Source organism: Euprymna scolopes, chromosome 14, assembly GCF_053919585.1.
Source record: "Euprymna scolopes isolate OS-2025 chromosome 14, ASM5391958v1, whole genome shotgun sequence".
Taxonomy (NCBI): domain Eukaryota; kingdom Metazoa; phylum Mollusca; class Cephalopoda; order Sepiida; family Sepiolidae; genus Euprymna; species Euprymna scolopes.
Window position 1 is genome coordinate 108848809 of NC_136495.1, and position 27194 is coordinate 108876002.

The 27194-nt window shown below is 34.9% G+C and overlaps 1 protein-coding gene and 1 pseudogene across 2 annotated transcripts in view; both read left to right on the forward strand.

Annotated features, from left to right (window-relative positions):
• The window catches only part of LOC145293212 (CD9 antigen-like), a 388541-nt gene that overhangs the window by 40110 nt on the left and 321237 nt on the right, over window positions 1-27194 (forward strand). The gene's annotated exons all lie outside the window — the stretch shown is intronic.
• LOC145293533 (U2 spliceosomal RNA) lies at window positions 14506-14688 on the forward strand (annotated as a pseudogene).

Consider the following 27194-nt stretch of genomic DNA (forward strand, 5'->3'; position numbering starts at 1 on the left):
CCAGATCGGTCCAGTATCTCCGGAGGAACTGGAACGGACAAATTAAGAGAAATATAATATAGAAAATTAGATTCCAGTAACTGTTTTCATTTCTGTAAAAATTAAAAATAAATAAAAAAGCCAGTTTTTTGACGGATCGTTTCGTCATCATTTAGACTACCAAAATACAGAGTTATTTCCCTCTGATATTCTACGAGTGTGTCTCGCCAATAGAAAGGGGGCAAAATCGTGTCAAAAATTAAATAAATGACGCTCATTAGGAACATAAGTTTCTGTTTACTTTCATGTATGGACGCCATATTTTCCTCGCTAGCACACATAATAACATTCAAACCACCATGGATATTTTAAGTAGGATGGGTGACGGCGACTAAGTGGTTAACGACGCACTGATAATCTGAATGTGCCAAGTTCGAATCCAGTTCGTTCCCCAGAAACGCTTTTATCAAACAAACACTTGACCATGTGTCTAACCTCCCGAAGAGGAGCCAAATAAAATGAGTAAATGTGGTATTTTGGTAAATGCTGGAATAAGTCACAAAAAATTGACACCAAGAAAGGAACAGTACCCTGTCAAATAGGTCAGGAGACTACGTAAGGGTAAAATAGACAGAAGATAACCATCGACTTCAACTCCACCCTTCATCCCCACACTTTAGAGGGCCTTGTGCCCAATTTGTTAAAATGGCATAGTTATCCTTTTAGCAAATGACCGATGCAAAGCGGGCTCTGTTCTTCCACCCAGAAAGTGAAAAAGAGGGGTGGGATTTTTATACGCCCCCCCCCATCCAGAGTGCCCTCTCTTTTGAGGATATTTTATAGGGCGTAGCGAATTAAGAATTATGGTATCTGTTCGATGCACATTTATGGATTTAATAGGGATGACTATTAAAGCAAAATGATAAAAATTTAATCATATTAAACTACCACATGGGTATAAAAGCACTCGTTTTAAATTAATGGCCTATAAATTTTTTCCCGCTTTTTAATGAGCTAAGTTTATTTATATATCCTCTTGGGGTTTAAAAAATGACATTAAAATTTTGACTATGAATAATAAATATATACATATATTATACTACACTTTGATTTTAGCCTGAAAGTTTTTTTTTTTGTGTGTGTGTGTGTGTGTGCGCGCGCGCGCGTGCGCACACAAAAGATAGCCGGGAGATTGATTTTAAAAAGAAATTAAGCAAAACCAACAGTGCTTGTTATGTTGAAAACAGTAATATATCCAAACATTACGAAAATTCATCAAGTAGAAAATTATTTATAGTTAAAAGTAATTTTTACGGAAACTTGGGGAAAACGTCATTTTCTCTAGATGTGAACACTTTGAAGATTGCTAATACACGGGACATACTTATCTCCCTTTTTGCAACTGTAATTACCGATGTTTTGTTTTAGCCGATAGCGATATACTTATTTTTTATTTTTTTTATTTTTATCAAAAACACAATAACAGTTGTTCTACTCGATGAATTTTCGTAATTTTGGGATATATTAATATTTTCGACATGACAATTAAGCACTGTTGTCTTGGCTTGAAACCATATTAATATTTAACAAACAAAAATCGATCTGTCATCTGTCTTAACGAGCACCGCTTTTTATATATGAAACAGTCTATCCGATCCGAAATTGTAGAAGTATGCCATTGGTGACGTAATGCTTTTAATAAGCATAATGTTATTTCAAACACAGTCGTTCTTTGCAGTTGCTTGCTACACTGGGTGTAGCAGAATATTGGCAGCCGGAATAATATCCATATGAGAAGCCGATACTTGGCATTTATGAGCTGTGGAAGAGACACTTCAACTATAACTTCGACATTAATAGACTGGGTTTATTTCTTGTGTATGTGTGATGCACATATGTAAAAACTGATATATTCTCCAGTGTTTGTTTCGATAATAAACTGTCGAATATGCACACAAAAGCAAATCGTGCAATCGTGCATCGACCATGGCTCTTACCGGGTCATTAACTTGGGTACTTATACTCGTAATGGTTTTGTAATATTTTATAAACTTAAAAAATAGGTACTTGTACAGTTTAATCAATACATTAAAAAAAAAAAAAATTAAAATATCAAAAAGTTATGTTGTACGTATCCGTTTTGGACTAAGTTCTCCGTAAAAAAAAAAAAAAAAAAAAAAATCGCTTAATTTGATCAATTTTTTTTTTTTTTTTTTTTTTTCACAGCGGAAAAACGTTTTCATGACAGCGCGCTGGAGGCAGCCATGTTTGGATGTTTAGAACACGCCATGGGGAGAGAACTCTGTCTAAATTGACAACACCCTCTCCCCATCTTAAATATTAGCTTTTCTTCCTAAAAATCGAAACATGGCTACCGTTTGATCGGTATCATAAATTGTTTTTTCGCTGTAAAGAAAAAAAAAACCTACTTGATCAAATTAAGTGAATTTTTTTGTTTTCGGAGAACTTCATTCCATAACGGATAGTACAATATATATATAATTCATTCATTTTTTTTTTTTTTTTTAATGTCCTGATTGTTTAATTTGTAACAAAAAAAAAATTGTGAATCGACATATCGTTGCATATCCGTTCGTGTTGGTCCGCTCACATGCGTATGTTTTAATCTGTAAACTATAATTTACTGATTTAGAAAGATTTAATTGAGAGAGAGAGAGAGCTTAAGAATATGAAACGTGCCAGAGTAACACAGTCCATTACTTTCAAGGTTTTAAATTTCCGATTTGAATAGGGGGGGGGGGCGTTTAACATGAAATTATAAAGCACATAATTATAGTAAAACAGACCAAAAATAGACCGTTTAAAGTTGAAATATTCCGATATGTTCTTTTATCCTATAATACAACTAGCAGAGTGACTCGACGTTGCCCTGGATTGAATGATTAACGAATGTTTCACACTCCCATATTTTTGCCATCGAAATCTGTGAAATCTACCCCCTTTTTTTTTTTTTTTTTTTTCCAATCCAATCGATTGATTTCCTGCTCTAATTGGGGACCCAACGCGGTGCACCTGGAGGAAGCTTCACTTGCTTTTTGCAGTAATTAGTCCATAATACATTGTAATCTATTACTGTTGGGTTTATAAAATTATTTTATAAAAGCTTGCATTAAATTTTGAAATGCAAAAGTTATGTATTGTGCTCTAAACAGAAAGGTTAATTTTGAACGCGCCCCTGTCATATCAAAGAACGTACTGTTGAATTTTTGTGTTGTCCTTTCGACTTGTGCAGTGATAAAACTTTTCAAATGCACTTGTGATGTTAGACTGTGTAAAGTGTTAACTTTTGTCCAAATCGCCTGTGCCTTCTTTAATAAGATTATCTCTATTATTGATATTTATCGAAGACATTCCGATAAGAAATCTATCCAAGAACACGGCCAGTAACATAAAGTACCTTTGTGTGAAAGTTCATAAAAAGCGACCCAGCCTTTTCCGAGTCCATAGGGAACGAACTCGTATAAACTCAAATTCCTTTTATATAATAGTAGATAAATGAGACTTCTAAACTAATCAACATTAATTTTGAAATATTCTAGGCAATATTGAGTAACATGGATACTTTCACACACACACAGATATATCTCACTCTCTCTCTCTCTTTCACTGTCTCTCTTTCTCTGTCTCTGTCTCTCTCTGTCTCTGTCTCTCTCTGTCTCTGTCTCTCTCTGTCTCTGTCTCTCTCTGTCTCTGTCTCTCTCTGTCTCTGTCTCTCCCTTTCACTGTCTCTCCCTTTCACTGTCTCTCCCTTTCACTGTCTCTCCCTTTCACTGTCTCTCCCTTTCACTGTCTCTCCCTTTCACTGTCTCTCCCTTTCACTGTCTCTCCCTTTCACTGTCTCTCCCTCTTCGTCTGTCTCTCCCTCTTTGTCTGTCTCTCCCTCTTTGTCTGTCTCTCCCTCTTTGTCTGTCTCTCCCTCTTTGTCTGTCTCTCACTCTTTGTCTGTCTGTCTCTCACTCTTTGTCTGTCTGTCTCTCTCTCTTTGTCTGTCTGTCTCTCTCTCTTTGTCTGTCTGTCTCTCTCTCTTTGTCTGTCTGTCTCTCTCTCTTTGTCTGTCTGTCTCTCTCTCTTTGTCTGTCTGTCTCTCTCTCTTTGTCTGTCTGTCTCTCTTTGTCTGTCTGTCTCTCTCTCTTTGTCTGTCTGTCTCTCTCTCTTTGTCTGTCTGTCTCTCTTTGTCTGTCTGTCTCTCTCTCTTTGTCTGTCTGTCTCTCTCTCTTTCTCTGTCTGTCTCTCTCTCTTTCTCTGTCTGTCTCTCTCTCTTTCTCTGTCTGTCTCTCTCTCTTTCTCTGTCTGTCTCTCTCTCTTTCTCTGTCTGTCTCTCTCTCTCTTTCTCTGTCTGTCTCTCTCTCTTTCTCTGTCTGTCTCTCTCTTTCTTTCGTTAACGTGTTAGAAAAAATAAATCTTACAACCATGAAATGAAAAAATAAAATTGTTCAAAAGTTTGAGCAAAATCATTGCTAGCCGAAAAGTTAACCTCATTAAACATGTCATTTAATCCTCGGAATTGACAGCTCCTTATTCATCCACTACACATTTGTATGTAGTGAACTTGCACGCACTGTGTAAAGCTTCATTATCCCCCCCCACACACACACGTATGTTCTAAAACCAAATCTATTTATTTTATTCATTTTTATGAAGTCTGTCTTAAATGTGTTCCGTTGATTAGCGAAAGCCCACTAAACACCTCGGACAAATATGTTCCTTAAAAACAGTTGAGTGGAATGGAAAAGGATTTGAAGAGATATTCAAAAACTGCACAAGCATGAAGAAAAAAGCACTTATTGTAGTTTTTATAAGCACCCCCTCCCCATAATGAATTCAATGGAACACTTGAGGAAGCCTTATATCGTTCGACACATGCACGTGTGTATTGCTTCTTTGACCCTCTACCCAATGAAATGGATGAATTAAACTTTAGAGTATTTCGCACGCACGCGCGTGTGTGTAACCCGTAAATCAACAAGGTATTTACCTCCACCCCATCCCCCGTATATGATTCGTTAAAAAAAAATCCGAGACGATTTTTTTTTTAATCGTTGAAGCAGATGCTTTTGATTTCTCGTGCTTGTGCGTGAAGTGCGAATCGAATTTCCATGTTATCTGGCAATTTGACGCCCCTGAAAATCGGTAGACGTAAACACGTAGATAAGTGGGTATGCCATGGAAAGTCTGAAAGTGTATATTACGCGCTCTACTCGGGGCAGGTTTATACCAGTTGATTGCGGTGCCCTGTTTATCTATCGGGCTCTGGTCTTTGTTATGGATAGTCCTAGGAGATTCATCCTTCATATGGATGAGATATTTTTAGGGAACTAATTCCTATTTCCTTCGCATAAATCGTTTACTGTTGAGAACAAAACACACACTCTAGTCATATTTTATTCTCCCACGACAAAATTTCTCTTCGCCGAAGCGGTCTTTTTTTTTTTTTTTTTTTTTTTTTTTTTTTTTCTACCAACTGAAGGGTTCCAGGTTCGAGTGCTAGTGCCGTGCCAACCGTGGGCATGCCACACTTTCCGCGTTTGATAGTTCATTCATTGCTAACTACCCGAGGTATCCTAACTGGGGAAATGCCGGCAAGGCTGCTTGGGTAATTGTTAATGGACCTTTTCTTCTGTCTTTTTAATCCTCATCTTCCAGTTTTTTGTTGGCACTGACTAGGCTAGACGTGTTACTTCGATAATCTAATGAGAATCGGTATGCGACGTGATCACCTCTACGTGTTCCCCTTTCTAATTCTGAAATCAATTGCTAATAGTTTTAAATGTTTCCGCGGTTTGCTCAGATTGCGACCGATGTAGAGCAGAAGCAATATTGCACACTTCATGATGCAAAAGGTAATTGTCCGCTAACTGACACCGACTCTTATCTTTGCCTCAATTGGTCGTACTTTGGTACTATTTTTACGTCGTCCATGACTCTGAACGACTTGTATCGTCGTCCATGACTCGCTACGACTTGTATCTAAAACAATACGTTTTACAAATTGTTTTGTTTCATTTAGAAGTGAATCGAAGTAAATGATTCTGAAATCATCGCCGAGTGATATTATCCTTCATTTATTCACCGTAGAAGTTTTAAAAGTAATAAGAATTTTGGTCGAATCAATTCTAAACCAATCTCTCTGCATCGACGGGGAAATCTAGGTGTGTAAGGTGTATTTATCATAGGTTTGTCTGCTGAAAATGTCCCATTTTTCGTTCCAAATTACCTCTACCCCGAGTAAAACCGGATTTAATATTATCGATTAAAAAGTATTTGCAGTTAGCTTTACTCTCTCTCGCCCCCCCCCCTGCCTTCAGCTTTACTCCCTCGGAGCCCCCCCCCCCTCGCCTGTAGCTTTACTCCCTCGGAGCCCCCCCCCTCGCCTGTAGCTTTACTCCCTCGGAGCCCCCCCCCTCGCCTGTAGCTTTACTCCCTCGGAGCCCCCCCCCTCGCCTGTAGCTTTACTCCCTCGGAGCCCCCCCCCTCGCATGTAGCTTTACTCCCTCGGAGCCCCCCCCGCCTTTGGCGTCACTCCGAGCCCCTCGTCTTTAGTTCCATTTATCCTTTTCTCTTTGTTTACTCCTCTTTTCCCTTTTTCAGTGTCTTCAAATCTAAAGACTGATGGTGATCGTGTTTTTATAGTTCTTAGACAACAACAATAATAATAAACAAAAATGTGACGTAATTTTGGGTACAAACATCAAAAATTCATTATGATTTGATGGTAACCCATGTAACGACGCCCTCTCGTTACGTTGCCCTCTATCTGGCCGTGAGTTGAGTCCTGATCGTTTCTTCGTTTGCGACTATCCACCATAGAAAACGTAACTCTGTTCATAATCACAAGTCAAGGTAAACGTGCGAGAAACAAAAGGGTATATGACAGGGGTGCGTGGGAAACGCTTAAATTTGGTTTTAAGACGGCAAATGAATTATTTTAAATTTTAATTCGAGGCAGAAATTACTTTCAATTGGATGAGGGTGCTGGTAGGATGAGTCTCTTAACACTTTGGGGTCGTGGAAGGGCGCTGCGTTATTTCATGCAGCGTGTCTTTGGTAAGAATACCCTGGAGAGAGGTATTCTCGCCCAAGATACGCTGGTATTAACAGGGGTGTACACCTGGTATTACCAGCACTCATTTTAACACTGATCAGTTCGGTGACGTAACGGGAACCAGTGTTTTAACGTGACAAAGTTGCAGTAATATATGTAATGACAAAAGTCTATATTTTTAAATTTGTTCCGCCTTAACATATCAGAAAAACTCCTCAACTTTAAAAAAAAAAATAAAGGAATATAGGCATGATTACAAATGTATATTAGTTGAAAAGAAGGCTTACAAAATGTTTTTCGAAATTTTATCATAATGTACCAGCGTTTTTAATCGATTAATAATGACTGAGTTGTTCTTTTGAATGTTGAAAGAAATTTTGAAGCCATTCAGCTTTCTGTTAGAAAAAAAAAAATAAAATAAAAATAAAATCGGTCTTGAATTAAAGCGGGAAAACAAAACAAATTTCATTTGTAACCGTAAAGAAAAGCATTAATTTATTTGAGCGCGCCTCGCCTGTCATATGTAAGATTCGAAAAGTGGCTCTATTTCTCTTAAAATTTCGATTCATTACATTTGATGCTACCGTAACGAAAAAAAAAAAAAGGGATCTATTACAAAATATGCCCCCCCCCTCTATTTTACCCTACAACAGCCCTGGAATCGTCTTTCTCTTTTTTTTTCTTTTTTTTTATTTGATTTATTCTGTGGCCTCAAAGCTCGCCATTTTGTATAAGATTTTTTTTTCTTTTAATCTACTGGAGAAACTGATCACGAGACTTCGAATAACACAATCAGTTGCTGCTGCTGCTACATCACGTTTCTCGTATTCAACAGCACTACTCTTCCTCCTCCTCTCTCTTTAAATTCAAGAATATCTCTTTGTGAACTAATTCGTGCCAAACAAAAATTCTCAAATCGAACTTCGTAGAACGAGTTGTGCATTATAACAGAGGCAAGAACGCGTTTCGCTCGCTCCTGTTGTAATTGAATATGTATCTATTTATATAAAATGTAGGCGTATATCTTTTAATAGATTTTTTTAACGAGCATGAAACTAATTAACCGATCACTGGTTTAGAACACAGATGCTAAACATAAGGATGGGTAATTTGGTATATATTTAGATTTAGTTTTATACAAAAGGGGGGCAGCAAGAGCGATTTCTCTTCGTGAAAATTCAGGCACCTTAACTAATGTGTGTGTGTGTGTGTGTGTGTGTGTGTGTGTGTGTTAGACATCTAAATATTCCCCAAGGTTCAGTTTATTCGTGAAATTTTAAATGGCATAGACAACCTCTCATTTCAAAATCCAAATATTTCAGATTTATATTAAATTTGATACTCCTTAGACACCCAGTTAGCAAGATTCCCTGAAATTTAATTTAAGAGCCCTTAAGCTTAAGCCTTTAATTTTAGTGTTTAATATATACAGGGTGACCCAAAAAACGGGCCCCAACTCTAATTAGGCCCCGTTTCTTAGTTTTTTGTCTGAACTAAATTTAACAGTGTATTCTTTGTCCCAGCTCCCACTGGGGTTTTGGTGTACTCACGGTCGTTGATTCTGTCATGTCCTGTAAAATAAGGGCAATCGGTGAATAAATAATGGAGATATCGCGTTTTTTTTTCTTTTTTCGTTTTTTTTTTGGGGGGGGGGTCACCCTGTGTGTGTGTGTGTGTGTGTGTATAATATATATATATATATATATATATATATATATATATATATATATATATAAACACTAAATTTCGACACCCCTAACAAAAATACAAACGAACTTAGTAAAATGAAATTAATTTATCGTAATTTTTACTCTATATTGAAGACTAGCCTGGGTGCCCGGCGTTGCCTGGGTGTTTGGAGGTGTGTGTTGAACAAAACAAAAGTGGTAGTAGGCAGGCAAGCTCAACCCCGTACCCTGAAGGAGGAAAAGAACGTGAAAAACAAAACAAAAAAATCGTGACGTCTTTGCCGTTGCGTCCATCGCCAAACCGGAAGTAGCAAATGTTTAAATTAAGGCTAGACAATGGAAAAGAGGGGATGACTTTCGAAAATATCGGCGAAAAAAGCGACCCCTCCTTGTAGCAAAGTTCTCAGTTGAGGGTGAAGAAATTGGTGCTTTTAGGGATTTTTTTTATATTTGTTGTTCAAAGGGACGATCTTCAAAACGATACCGATCTCGTGAAAATCTGTTGCCTTTGTCGAAAGTGTTAGGCATATATTATGATGATTGCAACGTCTTGTCAGACGAGTGCCACTCCCTCAGACATTTAAAATCCATGAGCCCAAATGTCTGAGGGAGTATCTATACAAATATGATGTTACAGAGTCTTAGCTTTGTACGACAGCTAAGTCTCTCTTGGTTCAAAATGTTGAGATCCAGCAACAAGCAAGAGCAAGATAGCCAGCAACAAATTAAACTGCAGACCAGCTTAATGCGGGTACTGGTCTTCCGCTTTATGGTTTTTAAATCAGATTTGCTTCTCCTAGAAAGGTTGCCTTCACCACAGCTTACGGGAGCCCTCTCTACCCCAAGGCATATATACATATATACATACATACATACATTTATGCATGCATGCATTTAAACAGACAGGTGAGATCTGTGTTATAGAAGGAGGATCAGTGTTTAAATCACATATAAACATTAATTATTTTACATTCCATAAAACTGGCGAAATTTGATTTGTGGGGAAGTGTGTCGCAAAACCTGCGAAACTGACCTAAAAGGACTGAAAATACTCTTCATTTTTTTTTTTTTTTTTTCGCGACTTAAAAATATAACTCTTATGAAATAAACCCATGAATGAGACTAGCGAACCCGTGAAGATTCCACGGAATGAGAAATGATTCATGTAACAAATTTAATAATATATTTTTTTCTTGATAGCACAAAACTTTTAGACACAAAAACCATAACATGCAGCTAATGAATTTATTAACATTTCTATGAAAATAGTGTCCATTGTATTTTAAATATTAAACAAATACTAATAAATACTCCAAAAGTAATATTGTGCTACATAGTTCAATACAAAAAAAATAAAATCACATTGTAAGAGACAATCTTGAATTTACTCCTTCAGTCCAGCTCCAGCACCTCCTGGCAGATAACGCCCCCCCCTGGTTTCTTTCAAATGTTTCCTTTTTTTTTTTTTTTTTTTTTTTTTCGAAGAATCGCTGCTCGTCGAAATTACTGCGTACACCATTACATCAATGATCATATATTATTATATTTGAAAACGAAGCTAAGAACAAAGGGAGATCAATTCCATTTTTTGCCCCCCCCCTCCCCGACAAAGGAGGGATTGGACCTAGTAATTCACTTCTGTTCGTTTGTTCACTCTTTTCAATAACCATTGGTTGAATTTTAGTAATTTTGCACAAACCTTAGTCATGGTAAAAGTAAATTTTTGCCAGATCGGATTTTCTGTGATAACTCTGGTTGCTCCCCTAAGAAGTATTTTAGACATAAAATTGCCTCCAAATCGTCATTCGTTCATTGTTCGCACTTTTATCAATAACCATGCCTTGGATGTTTTTTTGTGTTTGTTTGTTTTTTGTTTTTTTGCGAACATTAGTCATAGTGAAAGTAAATTTTTAACTCAAGGAGGGGGCGGGGCACGCGTGTTTCTAGGGTTGCGAGATTGGCCTTTTAAAGCCAAATTCGTTAAATTTGGCATATTTTTTTGTAAATTTGGCATTATATATATATTTTTTTTTTTTTTTTTTTTTTTTTTAAAGTAGTTTAGCCTTTTTCGAAACGTAATGACTATATCCATAAAAGTGAAAATGTGTAAGGACAACTATCAACCTATATACTCAACGAATTTTTATCTACATACATGAAATTTCGTACATAGAGTATTTAGACATGTTAAAAACTTTTTAATCAGGTTTCATCCGGGAAAAAGACTGCTATAGAGGGGGTCAAAATAGAAAAAAAATAGTACTATGGGGGGGGGGTCATCGGATATTTTTGTGTCAACTAGGAAGATGAGGATAACAAATAAATACATTCATAAAGAAATGAACTGTTTAGAAAAAAAAAAATACTCGCATGCACAGGTTTCGGTTTCTTTTTTTTTTTTTTTTTTTTTTTTTAAGGAATTTAACGTTGTTTAATACCAGGCAACGCCGGATACATCTGCTAGTGGTTGTGTGTGTCTGTATATATATATATATATATGTGTGTATGTATGTTTCATTTGACTTCAGTTCTCAAGTCAAAGGGCTCCTTCCTATGAACTAACACTTGATCTCTTCATGAGATACATAGATATTCGAATATTCCATTAAAGTTCTTTACATCTCAAACATCTGAGTTAGTAAAGAAGTCGAGAAACTAATTTTCCTCTCCCCAATTGACCATTTATTAATATGTTAGTGTATATCTTTCTTGAGGTCTCTTGGTCTTACTGGATTCCAGGACAATAAGTCCTCTAGTCTGGTGGAGTGTCCAGTTTCGTGCTGTTACTTGAGGTAACATCACTTGGAGGAAGTGCACTATTTATCGTAAAAAAAGCCAGCATGGGTTAGCTATACATATCTTATTTGGGCGACGAATAAAAATATTTAAAATATTTAAACAGGTTTGTAGGGAAAAGTATCATAGTGCCAGGTTTTCCTGGCAAACTCATGTACGGAGTGCCCTTAGAAACTCTAGGATCGTGTTTAGTAGGCATTCAAGTCCTCTCCTGTCTGTGTGTATGCGTTTTAGTAGAGTAAATAAACTTGACCAATTTTCTTCTTACCCTTTTTACGACAGACATTACAACACAGGCCAGGCCCTTACTTTTAGACTGCTTCTTTATGATAGGCTATTATTGTTTTCACTAAAAACATGTGGCGAAAACGATATCGGTCTACGTTTCCGTCCGTCCGTCCTACGTAGTCTCAAGGGAAGTTTTGGCGACGCTATTTTGTTTACTAGATGGAGTTCCAGTTCAGTCCATAATATCGCTAATGCACCCATTAGCCTCTTTAACACCTCGAAAAAGTCGGCTCCAAAATACTTCAAAGCAATAAACAAAAATATTAAATAAATTTGAAGACTGAACGATTGAGTAAAGTAAGAGTGAGGAAAGTAAAATTATTAGCTAGAAAATCTCTCTCTTATATATATATAATTATTTTCTACTATAATAATTAAATACCTACAGACACTAGTGTTTCATCCTTTCGGGATTCTTCGGTGCAGGGTGTCACGATCAACACCAGCCGAACGATTCGAACCCCGCAAGACGAGACATCTCTGGCTCGATTTATTTATTTATATATATATATATATATATATATATATATATATATATATATATATATATATATATATATATATATATATATATATATATATATATATATACATATATATATATATATACATATATATATATATATATATATATATATATATATATATATATATATATATATATATATATATATATATATATATATATATATATATACATATATATATATATATACATATATATATATATATATATATATATATACATATATATATACATATATATATATATATATATATATATATATACATATATATATATATATATATACATATATATATATATATATATATATATATACATATATATATATATATATATACATATATATATATATATATATACATATATATATATACATATATATATATACATATACACATATATATATATATATACGTATATATATATATATACATATATACAATTTTTCTGGTTAATCTGTAAAGCTTCAATGTGTGCTGTACGACACAACTTCCGGTTAATGTTTTCCATTAAGTAAACTATATGTAGTTACTAGCGTGTGAATAAAGAACGCAACACATTATCTTCAAATAAATTTAAACAAAATTATCATTAGATTAAAAATGTTAGTCTTGTTTTCCATTATCCCTCATAATTTTTTGTACTTACTCATGGTATGTTTTTTTTTTTTTTTTTTTTTTCAATTTTGATTATTTCTTAAATGGACATTTTTTTTTTTTTTTTTTTCAATTTATCTTTTCTTGCCTTCTGCCTTTTTAATACCTTCTATCTTTTACTTTGTCCTCATTTTTATTTTAGAACGTCTTAAAATAATACTCGGCAGAAATTAGTGTTTCGTTCATTATTTTGTTTACTTAACATTATTGTAATAAAATGTTATTTGCATTAAAGAATACACAAATTGACTCGGTGAAATTGTTGAGGGCACTTTATCGTAGTGAATGGAGTTCCCAAATCACATGACCACGGGTCGATCAACTATAAAATGGCAAGGATGAGGAACTTGTCCTTTTCTCAATGACCAGATAGTTAAATCAGCCAATGTCTGTTCAATGATTTCCTCACTCATCCACAAATTATGTGACAGATTGCTTGATTTGCCAGAGGTACGAGTCTGCTTTCATTGTTTCGAAATAAGATATGTAATAAAACTTTGGAAACTGCGTCATAATTTCAACTGACATATCTGCTTATCTACCACATTTAAGAAAGTATCTGTGTGTGGGGAGGGAGTGGTGTTGTTATGCTAAACTCGGATCTTTATATCGTAAATATTTTTCATCCGTTTATATAAAATTATTTCTATATGGTATTGTATTATATGGGTCTTGTATAGCAACCTGTTTATCTTCGTGGGCCCCTTTCAATAATACCGATCTACAAAGGAACCCCTACATAAAATATTTTACCTTATTTATTTCTCCTTCATAAAACACGCCTATAAAAGTGTAAACATTGTGTGTATTAAGCCGAAGCGAAATCGAAACAAAATGGCGACCGAATTTGATCTTGGTTTAGTTTGGTTGTTTTAACGCCAAATTCAGTTATTTTGGAAATAGTATTCATGTTGCATCCAGTTATTTTGTAGGGTTTTATTCTTCACACTCTTTGTATCTTTAATCACTAGTTTGCAGTGTTTGGTTTGGTCGTTTTATAGTGAATTTTATCGTTTTAATAGGAGCAATAGGAAAGGGTTACAGAATTAATGTTACATACATTTTAAGTTAGGAAACCAGTCAGGAAGTGGGGGAGATAGAGAAATGAGAAGGGGGGGGGAAGGTGTTTTTGGTTTTGCAGAACATAAGTATTGCAAAAGGAAGTAGGGGGGGGAAGCATCAATATTAGGTGCATTTCATTTCAGGAAACCAATATCTTTAGACAACCTGATCTGGTAACACCAGCGAATTTGATCTGATGTGATGTCGTTCATTCATAGAATGTTGGAACATTTCAAGCGTTCTTTTCTCAATTTTAGATGCTTAATACTAACTGGATTTGAATAGAAATGTTCCCTCGTTTAGTAATATATAAAAGAAAAAACTTACTTGATTGTTTGAACATATTTTTCCGCGTTCTTCCATAGCTTCGACCTTGATGCATTCAAAAAAAAAAAAAAAAACAAACTGTGTCGTGATGCAGAAAGCAACAGACTATTAAGAATTTTCAACGCGTCTTGGCCTTTTCGCTAGGATCAAAGTGTAGTATATGTTCTAATACGGCTCTTCATTTTTTTTTCTCTCTCCAGCCAAAGAAGAAAAAAATACTGAACTGACACATTTTATATTTGTTCCAACTGGTAGTACCCCTTTTTGGTGAAACTGGATTTTCTTCACATTAAAAAACCGACCCTGTATCCAACTCTTCCCCTATGGGAAGGCAACCAAATAAGAACGGCGATTCCCCCTACTCTCTACATGTGCCTAAAACTAAACGCAACTTTCATGAACAAAGTTTTGTTGCAATAACTGTGTACATGTAGAACACAACACTGCGGGCCTGCTTCTCAGTTAACTACAACATGGTCGTTTTAAAGTCCGATGTAAACAAATTTTTGTTGAACCGTTCTCTGAAATAAAGTTTACCCAATTTTCACCATTACCGATCATCGAAGTTGTCTCACCGACCAGCTGATACTCATTAATACTGATCCTTGAGTGGCCTTCGGGACTTAATAAGCGGTGACTCCTTTATTAAAAATAATCTAGGAACAGCGGCTGTTAAGTTGCGTCCATTCAATCTGCGCGTTTATCGATGAAAATTCTATTTCAAACTTTGATCTCTGTTCAAAACTTCGAAATGAAAAAGACCGATCTTAACAGTTCTGTCCATAAAATGTGGCCTATCTATGTATCATCTTTCGAGTAGTGTCGTTGGGAGTGGGGGAGGGATAGTATACTCCGTACCCCTACCCGAAGACGTGGATGTCGGGGAAGGGGGTTGTAAGTTATCGTCGGCACCTAACTGTCCTCATTTCAGGGGGAAAAATACAGACTAGATTTGAATCGGTGGAACACACACAAAAAAGAGGGTAATGTTTTATTTTTTATTTTTTACCCCCCCCCTCCCCGGACGTCTAAGAAATTCGTTATTACTGAACACTGGTTGAGGGTGAGGAAACGATTGTAACTGTACTCTAGTTTCCTTTCGGGGTGGCGATAACTATCCCGAAATTGTTAGATTTCAGCACTCCGTTTTTATATCGCTAACAACATGACTACTCGGAGTTGCCCGGAGCAAAAGTGTAATATATTTATGTTAAAACTTCTATCGGTCTTCCTTTCTTGTCCCCCCCCCTCTGTGTCTGTGCAGGCCCTCTCTCCTCTGTGTCTGTGCAGGCCCTCTCTCCTCTGTGTCTGTGCAGGCCCTCTCTCCTCTGTGTCTGTGCAGGCCCTCTGTGTCTGTGCAGGCCCTCTGTGTCTGTGCAGGCCCTCTGTGTCTGTGCAGGCCCTCTGTGTCTGTGCAGGCCCTCTGTGTCTGTGCAGGCCCTCTGTGTCTGTGCAGGCCCTCTCTCCTCTGTGTCTGTGCAGGCCCTCTCTCCTCTGTGTCTGTGCAGGCCCTCTCTCCTCTGTGTCTGTGCAGGCCCTCTCTCCTCTGTGTCTGTGCAGGCCCTCTCTATATTTCTATCGATGCTACTTTGACCGAATTATTTTTCTTTGCAAACCTCAATCATGTTCTGCATCGCTCAAAAGAAAAACTGTTCCTCTACAAAACAACGAAACCAAACGCCATGGATAAATACGTGCATATATAAAGAATTTGACGCATAAAACTTGTCAAGTTAACTAGATTCTGCATTAAATAGCCGGAAAAGGGTTGATATGCCGTAAAACAAAACGAGCAAACTATTACTGTTGAAAACTGGAAAGTTTACTAGTATAAGATTCTACAAACATGACATAGTAAAGGATAAAAAGAATAGAATGCAATTTTAAGTGAAGCATAAATTACGACATCAAAATTGTTGCCACGGCTATCAACTTCCATTTAGTATACGGTAAAATATTGGGACTATGAAATTGTAAGCGAGACCAGAATTTTCTTTTTAAGTAATTTTTTTTTTTTTTTTTTTTTTTTATCTGCCAAGAGTTCACTTTTCCTGACGCCGTGCGTAGAGTTAGGGGAGTGTGAGATTACTTTTTGGTGACCTCATTGAGATCGGTTAATTATCACTTTCTAGGGGTAGTAGGAATAGAAAAAATTGGACGAAAATTAACCAACTTACGATGCAGCCCCCCCCCTCCCGGTTTGGTCCAGACAATCCTCGGTTTTGAGGGTATAACATCCGGTTTACTAATGTGTCCAGTTGACACAGGCATAGTATGTTTAAAAAAAAAAAAAAAAAAAAAAACCCAAAAAAAACCCAAAAAACGTTACAATAGAGAATATGTATTTCAAGGAGCCGGATGTCCTTCGTGTTAAAGAACTAATTTTGTTTAACTTTGCCCTCGTGGGGAAACAAGTAGACATGGGCAAAGTAGAAATAACATTGCACAAAGTCAAGACCATTTTTGGTACCTTTGCCTTAATGTATATTTTTTGGTCTCCCCGGCAAAAGGAGGTTGGATCTGTAAATTCACATTCGTCCGTTTGTCTACCTGCACTTTTCTCAATAACTACGCCTTGGAATTTTTAAAAATTTTGCACAAACATTAAACGTGATATGAGTAAACAAGTAACAGAACGGATTTTCCGGGAAAACTCCGGTTGCTCCTCTAGGGGTGTCTTTCGGGTTAAAATTGCCAAAATTGATACTTTTGTGCTTATTAAAAAAAAAAAATTAAAAAAAAATGATGCCTTGGATGTTTATATAACTTTCTGAAAAGTTGTAACTGATTTCTTCACAATATATTGTAGTCTACATTGCACTGTAGAGAAATAGTTTTTATAAAATTTTTATATAATGGCTTGAATGTAAAAATAAATCAAAACTCAGGTAGCATAGTCCAAATGTGGTCTAAAAACATTCGTTTTGAATGCGCCCCTGTCATATCAAAAACCTACTGTTGATTTTATATGCCGAGACTTACTGCTTGTGCGGTAATAAAACTTCTTAAATGTGCTTGAGATGTTAGGCTGTGTTAACTTTGGTCAACATCGCCTGTCTCTTTCATTTGATTTTTTATATATATATATATATATATATATATATATATATATATATAAAATCTAAAAACACTGCTAGATACATGAGGGATATTTGTGTGAAATTAAAAAAATTTTTTTTTTTAATCGAGTACAGCGTTTAAAAGTCTGTTAAAAATGAACTCTTGCACACAGTCCCTTTTATATTATTATAGTAGATTGTTTTTTTAAGTTCAACTTTTCAGTCATAAAGTTTGTTATTGAAATGTATATCTAGAAGGAAAGTTGTGATTTTATTTTACTTTGCCGGATGAAAGGCATCTTTTCGTCTGTATAAGCTAGATATATTCAAGTGCTTCTCACAAACCTGTTTTCAAAAAGAAAGTGACGAAATTTTGCTTCATTTTTGCTTTAGTGTGTACTGTACTAGAAAGCTACTAACGCCCGAAAGTATCCTGTACCTCTATAAGGCCACCATTCGCCCATGTATGGAGTACTGTTGTCACATTTGGGCTGGTGCATCTGCTACTAGTCTCTCACTCCTAGACAAGGCTCTGTCCCATCGACGTAAGGTAACATCCCTCTGCCTGTTCTACAAGTACTTTAACGGTGAATGCTCCGACGAACTGCAAGCACTTGTACCCCCTTGACTTAAATACCCCCGACAAGCAGCAAAATCCTACCCCTTCACATTTGAGATCCCTAGATGTAAGAGAGCCTTCTACTCCAGTAGTTTCTACCCCCAGAACAGCTAGACTTTAAAATTTCTTTCCGGGTTCCTACTTCCCCAACTGTACTGACATGCAGAAGTTCAAGTGTAACGTGAACGGACATCTTACTGCCAAACTCCCCACAGAGTACCCTTTTAGCTTATGTCCCTGATAGTAGCCCCATAGATGAAAGTGGCAATGTGCCTTTTTTTGGGGTGAAAATGTAATTAAAAAAAATAAATAAATAAGCGGGGAGATCTCAAAATTTAATTTTCTTAAATAAATTTTTTTTGTCTGGAATAAGTATTTCCAAAAAGAAACTAATGTGAAATGAAATGTATTGACTTTTTACTCATTAAAAATGGGCAAACGTTATAGCCCATTTACTTACAATAAGTGCTTTATGCCACATTTATATTTGAATATGGTTACACTGGGGAGGGGGCTTTGCCCGGTCGTGAAATACGTTTAAATATATTTTACTTTGTCCAGATTTCGTATATATTATTTATAGTGATGATTCCAAAGTAAAAAAAAAAAATGTATAGAATCGAAACCGAAAGCAAATCTGTAGCATTCAAAGCTGGTGACGTTACCACTGTACCAACGCGACACGCATATAAACTGATTAAAAATAAACTAAAACGAATGTACAAAATGTATAACGGTTTGTTTCAATTTTGACCGCTTTTTGACCCCTTAAAAACTACTTTAACCGGCTAAAGACCCATAAAAGAACGGCCCATAAAAAATCCAATCATTTGAGGCCCCTAGCGCCACTCTGCGACTTTTAGTTTCGGAAGAGATTGTTTGAAAATATGGAGACACACAGACATGCAGTCATATAGCCTTTTCTATATTAGATTTGTTTTTATTTTTGCATTAAATACTAAGTCCTATTAAAGTCTAACTGTGCATCAAGCAGATACCATAATACTTAGTTTGCTGCACCTTATAGCAAAGTTCCATACGAAATTTCACCTGGATAGGCAGATTTCTTTTAAAAAAAAAAATGGGAATGGACAGACAAACCAAGAAATGTAATATAGTTTACTGCCAATAACATAGGGGAAAGAAGAAATGAAAAAAAAAACAAAAAAACAGGCTAGTCTGAATCAAATATTGATGTCAGACAAGTTGCTATTTGGATCTAATTTCTTCATTCTGGCAAGATAACTTTATATGTTAGATATTTTTATGAACTTGAATTTTAATGTATGCAATAGAATTAATTTATGGTATACATAGATTATGGATAGTGGTCGTTTTTTTATTTTTATTATTTTTCAAAGGTCTTGCATGGATAGGGTGAAAAAGTTTGTTTTTATGGGACGAGGAAGGAGGAGGTGTTGATGTGAAGCAATTATAATTTCAAAAAAGTTGATCGTTTTTCTTCGTTTGTGTAATATTAGTAATAATCAATGCAGAGTCATTATACACCAGAATAATTGTAGCTCCCTTTCACTCTCGTGTGACACTCTCCACCCACCATCTGTGTAATGAGACTCTGTACAAACTCATACAAGTATAAAAATCTGATTTGCGCAGTGATTTAATACAATTAACAGAACTTTGCTTTTGATTTAATGAATTCGACACTCAAACACTAAGTGCTTGACTATAGTTGAGGGCGACCCGAAGGCTCTTTTTATTAGCTTCTACAGGGTGAACAGATAAATTTGGCGCCCTAAAAGAAACGCTGCAGCTTTATTTTAAAACTTTTATTGAAAAAAAATCAATTCAGGAAACTTGATTATGTAGTAGTAGTAGTAGTAGTAGCCGCTTTCAGTCTCAATCACCAACTATGTGAATCTGGAACTGGGAGCATGCCTTTTCCACCAGCATTGCCAGGAGTGTGACGAATACTTGGTGGATGGTGGCAATCGAGACAGCTTTGGTATTGTGGGAGGTCATGTTGGTGATTTTTCTCAACGGAATCATGGAATCCTGTCTTTCCTAGGGTGACACGGAGGTGTAAGGAAAGGCACCACTACATTCCTAGGATTACTCCACTTTCTCATCATCGTCTCCTAATAATGCTGCTAATAGTACTATTTTTCCTAACTCGACCATGGATTGAACCCCGGCCTCCTGGCCCATTAGTGAACACATTACTATTGTCAAATGAGCCAATAAATATCCACAAACATTATACAGCCTTGTTTGTTGGAAGTGTTAAAACTTAAAATTTGTCAAAGAAAATAACCTATGATATGATTATTTCCCTTTTTAATGTATAAAAATGCTCATTGACCACTATTTTTCTGAGTCTGAATAAGTATTTTCATAAAAAACTGATGCGAAATGAAATATATTTGTGCCAAGACCTACAGTTTCAGAAGTGGAAGCATGGGAATGCTGCTCTAGCAAATATCTCCATGTTGTGCCAAACGTAAAATAAGTTATATACATGCAATTCGTTTATGTAAATATTGTATTTTCTTGTAAACGATCAGTTTTATCTGAATCTGTTATGTTAACAATTATTACATGGGAAATGTTATGCAGGGAAGTTATACTAAGTATATTTTATTTTCTTTCTATTTTCATTTTATTTTATACTAGTAGGGTCATAAAAATATGCTTAAATATATTTTAATTCATGCATATTTTTATTACTAAAGAGCCAGTTCTCGATTGAATATGATGTTGTACCTAAAATACAATACTCAATTAAAAAGATTTTAAAAAAAATGACGTATTATTTGCTTGAATCGAAAAAACATTTATCGCTCCAGCCTGATCGCCACCATCCGCCGAGTGTTCGCCGAGCTCCCAGTGGCGTTTGTGGAAAAGGCATGCTTCCAGTTCCGGACCCATATTGAGGCGGTAATTGAGGCTGAAGGTATCTATATTGAGTAGAAGTCGGCTCTATTACATAATCAAGTTACCTGAATTGATTTTTTTCATTAAAAGTTTTAAAATAAAGCTATATATATATATATATGATTGGAATTCATATATATTACCAGCTGACGAATGCCAGAGGAATAGTTGGCCGAAACGTCGTAAAACAACTAAGAAAGATGAGGATAAGTCCGCAATAAATAAATTAATAAAGCTGTAGTGTTGTTTTCTTTAGGCCGACAAATTTATAGTTCCACCCTGTACTTTGATGAAAAAAATCTTTTTATTATACCTTAATAAAATAAACAGACCATGAAACAAACTTTGATTCTTATTACCCCTTCTCTTCAGTACTTAAGAGATTACTTGCAGAGTCAAGAAAATAATTTTTAAAATACGTCCTCATCTTGAATATTATTTTCACAACGTCTCGACCGATGTAATCGCTGATCTCTTTCAGGTGTATCTTGTCGGACTCTGGAATCTTAAACAGAACCCTTTATTTAATCAACGGAGGTAGCTTGCTCTTGTTCTGTCGGCCATGGCTGATTAGTAGCCCTAAGCAATTCGCAATTGTATTTCTAGGTTGCTCTCACTGAGGATTGAACCTTCTCCAATCTCCAGGAATGTAACTTATACAACTAAATTTCCCCAAGTACTCCATCCACTTCGCCAGACAATTCTGGTGTGAATTTTTAGGAGCCTTCAACTTTTATTTCTAGATGTAAACATCACTATTTCTTATAAAAAGTCTATAGTCGCAATTTCAAGATGTTGACCACCTTACTGCTTATTTCTATAAGTATCTTGAAATGCACAATTCTTAACAGCACCTGTTTCATACCGCCGAATCACACACACACACACACATATATATATGAGCAAACAGTTAATAAAATGTTAAAAAAACAATTTGAAATGAGTTAAAAACATATTTAATCTGAAAAGGACACACTAGATAAATGGATAGTCCTTAATCCGCGGAGTTTCGAAGAAATACTCTCCTTCTCATCAGAGGGTAGGAATTAGCAAAATGCGGGATCGGATTTTGTATGCAGAAGTATTTGATGGAACAACAAGTAAGTCAAAGATCTTACTTGAAAACAAAAAAAAGTGAAGCAGAGGGAATATGGTAAAGAAAAAGGTGATTACACATGAATGGATAGTCTGGTAGAAGATAAAAAACCCAGTGACGGTAAAATCCAGATGTAAAACTTCAAGAAAGTTAAAAGAATTTCCATTTGTACAGGTAAAATCCAAGGAAATCCCGTAATTGGAAGAAGATGGCCCATAATAATCCAAAGGCAGAAATCCATGGAATAATTCACAAAAATGTGTACAAGGAAAAAATAATATTAATAAAAGAAAAATAAGATGTGCTTTTCACTCTACTTCCGAGTATGTATGTATATATATATATATATATATATATATATATATATATATATATGCCTATATGTCTGTCTCCATATTTTAAAACTCTATCTCCTCCAAAACTGAGTCGCAGAGCGATGTTAGGGGGCTCAAATGATTGGATTCTTTTATGGGTCTTTAGCCAGTTAAAATTGTTTTTAAGGGGTCAAAAAAGAGTCAAAATTGAAAAAATCGTTATATATTTTTCATTCATCTTAGTTTATTTTTAATTTTTAATCGGTTTATATGCATGTCACATTGGCACAGTGGTAACGTCACCAGCTTTGAATGCTACGGTTTCGATTCTAGCTGATGGCACCTAAATATTTTGAACTTTTGAAATCACGATTCTATAATACATACGAAATCTGAACAAATTAAAATATATTTAAGCGTGTTTTATGCCCGGGCAAAGCCAGGCGCCCCATCCTACTAGTAATATGTAAATGTATTACTACCTGTTTATATCATCTATTATTTATAATTAATGGCTCCTACGTGGTGTTAAATTCTATCTGCACAAATAGTCAAATCCTCATCTCAAAAATTAAAACTGTAATATCTGTAGGTTTTATCAAGCTTTCCTAGTTTTGTATTACTAGAAGCTGCCCTAATTAAGATAATCGAAAATTTGTTGGAAACATTTTTGATAAATATATTTACATACAAGAATTCCATTAATATAAAACTGGGAAAGGTGTATGTGTGTGTGTGTGGGGGGGGGGTGCTGAATAAGAAAAAAACTTTCCCAAACCTTTCTAAATATTAAGCCGCTCACTGTTTTCCGGTTTAGAATTGAAAGCAAGTAGGAGAAAAAAAATAGTTTAATTCCAACTGAAAAGATGTCTTCGACAGGGTCTTCATAATCAAATTTGATATGATTTTGATACATGCTTGTAGGGTTGTGCATGTTTTCGATTTTAAATTGAAATTATGACAATGATATTTAGGTTAATTGTGCTTGACTACAAAGTTCATCTATTCGTGTTTGGATTCTTTGGACTACTGTTCTCATCTTGAGTACCATTTTCGCAACGTTTCGGTCAGGTTTCAAAGTACTTTAATCACTGCGCCTACGGGTCCTCACGGTGCAGCGGTTAGAGTACTTGGAAAAATTCAGTTGTGAAAGTGATCTTCTTCTGAAGGTTCAATACTTAAGCGTGGGCGACCGAAAATATAACTGCGAATTACTTCGGGCTTCTATCTAGTCATGGCTGACGAAACAAGAGCATGCTACCGTCTTGAAGTAAATGTAGGGTTCCGTTCGAAATTCCGTGCAGATTTCGGATTTCGACAAGATACACGTGAGATCAGAGTTTGTTTACTGAAACATTGTGAAAATAACACTCAAGATAAGAAGAGTAATCTGGGCGGACGTTTAGGAAATTGCCCCCCCCCTCTAAATTCCAAAATTTACACTTTTTTTTTTCATGTTAATCTCATCGATTACAAACTTAACTTTCAGATTTAAAAAAAAAAATTGAAAAATTTTTTGACTTTTATCGTCGGGATCAGTTTTCATTTTATAACGTTCTACTAAATTGAACACGTACTTTGTGACCATCACCGAGAAAAATATTACGACAGTATTTTTATCGGTGCTGGTCACAAAGTACGTGTTCGATTTAGTAGAACGTTATAATTGAGAACTAATTCCGGACGATAAGTCATTAAAAAAAAAAATAATTTAAAATTTATTTTATTTATTTTTTTAATTTGAAAGAATATTGTAATATATTACATAATATAATATATTTTAATTTGTAATCGATGAGATTAACGTGAAAAAAAGAAAAAAACGGTTTAAATTGTGGAATTTAGAGGGGGGGGGGTACTTTCCTAAAAGTCCCCCGTAATCTGAAGAATTCAAATATGAGGAACCAATCCTCATCTCCAAAATCCAGAAACATAATTTCGTCTACTTTTTGTTTCGCGATAATATACAACAAGCCCCAATGTTTTTTTAATTTTTTTTTATTTTCATTTTTCTGACTGATCGTATAGATCCGATTGTCAGACAAAGTAATTATCTATTTCAACGTTGGCATTTCTGTTGGTTGCAGTTTAAAATGTCAGAAGTCAATTCTCAAGATTGAATTCCTTTTTAAATCTGCCTAACCCATTTTCATTTCCTTTCATTAGCATTCAATTAGTCTGTTTTTTTTTTTTTTTTTTTTTTTTTTTTTTTTTTTTTTTTGCCTGTTTCTCTGACGTATGCAGTATTAGTGCTGGAGGTTGATGTCCCCTCCCATTATCCTAAATACTCTTCGCAAACATGCTAATCTATTGTTTTTGATCACTAAAATCGGAATTATCTAATTGTAAGGACATTTTCAGCATTTGTTCAAGAAATTAGGTCCTTTATAATACTAGACCATAACCATACCTGTCACAATACAGTTAAAATTAATAGAGAACAATTCTGCGCCACTTTAAGCAGGCTGCCCGGTCGTAAAATACGCATAAATATATTTTAATTAATGCAGAAATCTTATTTATTATCCAACAGAAATACCGTAGGTATTAAGCATAACGTTAAATTCCTTCATAAAATGAAGTAAAAAGAAAAAAAAAAAAACGGAAAGAAAATGAGACATGTGCATGCGAGTACTATGTTTTCCCAAAACTGTTCACTTCTTGTAAGTAAAAAAAAAAAAAAAAAAAAAACTATAGCTGAGATCGAAACAAAAACTTTTACAGTGGGTACAATACATAACCATTCAGCCAGCTTGATACGATCTTTTTAAAAGTGTTTTCAAACCTACTTATTCTTAACATAAGTAATCTGTCACATAAATGATTCACGCATGCACATTCGTGAAACATTTGAACAGATAGAAATCCGATGGCTCGCACATAACAATTTTTCAATTTCGTCCCCTAAGCAGCACTTTTTTCAGATGAAAACCAATTAGTCTCCCACATGTTTCAAGTCTGTAGATAAAATAATTGAGTATTCGCACACACATTCTTACTTTTATAGACGTATAGATTGTGATTATTTAAACTATGATCTAATACAACTAAACCTTGTGTCTACAATCCTTATTCCAATTTTGATCCAAATCAATTGCATGATTTTGATTCGACAAAATGTCAAATTTAAATTTTAAGCTTAATTCTAGATTTTTTATTTGATTATCTGATTATGGATCAAATTCAATACAAATCTATGAATTTTAAACATGTTAGCTTATGCCAAAATTATACCTTCGACTCTTTAAAATACCCCAAAGAAACTGAAATTTAAGGAATCCTTATTGACCATAGTCCAATAACTATTGAAGATTTCACAAATCTGATAGATAGCTGTTTTTTTTTTCTTAAACTGTTATTTCATTCCAAGCAAAGAACAGTACTAGTTGAACATAAGGGACTACTATTTAGTCCAAATCTACAGGGACACTATGTAAAGTAAATGTTGCCGGTTCTTTGAAGTCATGGCTGATTTTGAAGGTTTGAGCCGACGCCATGACTGGTTTTGAAGTCTAGACAATTCTAGTAATTTTTCGGTCTCTGGCATGCATGCATGTTTATTAAATTATAATATATTGGTATCCTAAACCTAAAATCTCAATGAGTAAATATATATATATATGTAAATATATATATATATATATAAACAAACAAACAAACATGAAGTTGACATGCAATGATATACATATCAGCATCCATGTCAAACCCGGAATGGAACCTACAGCCATCGAATTGATAATAGCTCTATACATTAGGCCACTGGGATATGTGTCCGTGTAACGTTATGCACATCTATGTATGGAAAAAAAAAGTACATTTAACCTCAACTTACAGGTCAACATAAATGAATTTCACGTTGCTCACATTTTTTTTATCTTCAACCTGTCCTGTTTTGTTTTTTGTTTGTTTTTTTCCTCTCCCATTCTTTCCTCCTATCAGCTATCTAATGTTAACGTTAGAAGAATCTTTCAGGTTGATGTCCTTGTTCGTTCTGGTCTAGAAAAATAGTAATTTCTTTTCTGTAAACAACCGTCTTCCTCTCACCCAACCTTCCAAACTTTTTTTTCTTCTTGTCAACATTTTTATTGCATTCATCATATTACATTGGTTTCAGAATAAAATTCCTCACTTAATGAACAATTTAATATAATCTAAAAAGAATAAATAAAAAAACAGGTTAGATCTAAGCACGTTCCATTCATTGTTGTATTAATTGCTGGGTGAAATATTTTTTAAATCATTTATCAAGATATGTCCGTTTTTCTTTACTATTTTAGTTTACTGACACTCATTTGCCTACGTTTAAAAAAAACTAAAAAAAAAGACTACGTAAATATATAAACGATAAAAACTAAACAGTAAATCGTCCATGGCATTATAGCGTAATGGATAAGACGCTGGACTGAAATACATAAGGTCCAGGGTTCGAGTCCTAATAACAGTCTAGCTACGCTGAAGAGGGGTAGGGCCCCGAACCATGCATGTACGTAGATTACTGTTTTTAAAAATAAATTAAAAAAATTATTTGTTTAGGTCCAAAATGAAAAATGGGCAATTTCTAAAAAAAAAAAAAAAAAAAAATCCGATCTTCAAGGTGAAGACGCTAACCTCAATATCGTTAAAAAAAAAGCAACAACAATATATATATATATATATATATATATATATATATTATATATAATATATATATATATATATATATATATATATTAGATGTGTCTACAACGTGTGCTTATCTGAGCTAATACACAAGACAATAAAAATATCTATCATTTTTCCGACACCTGCCACAACACGTATAAACAAACCCAATTTAAAGCTTATGA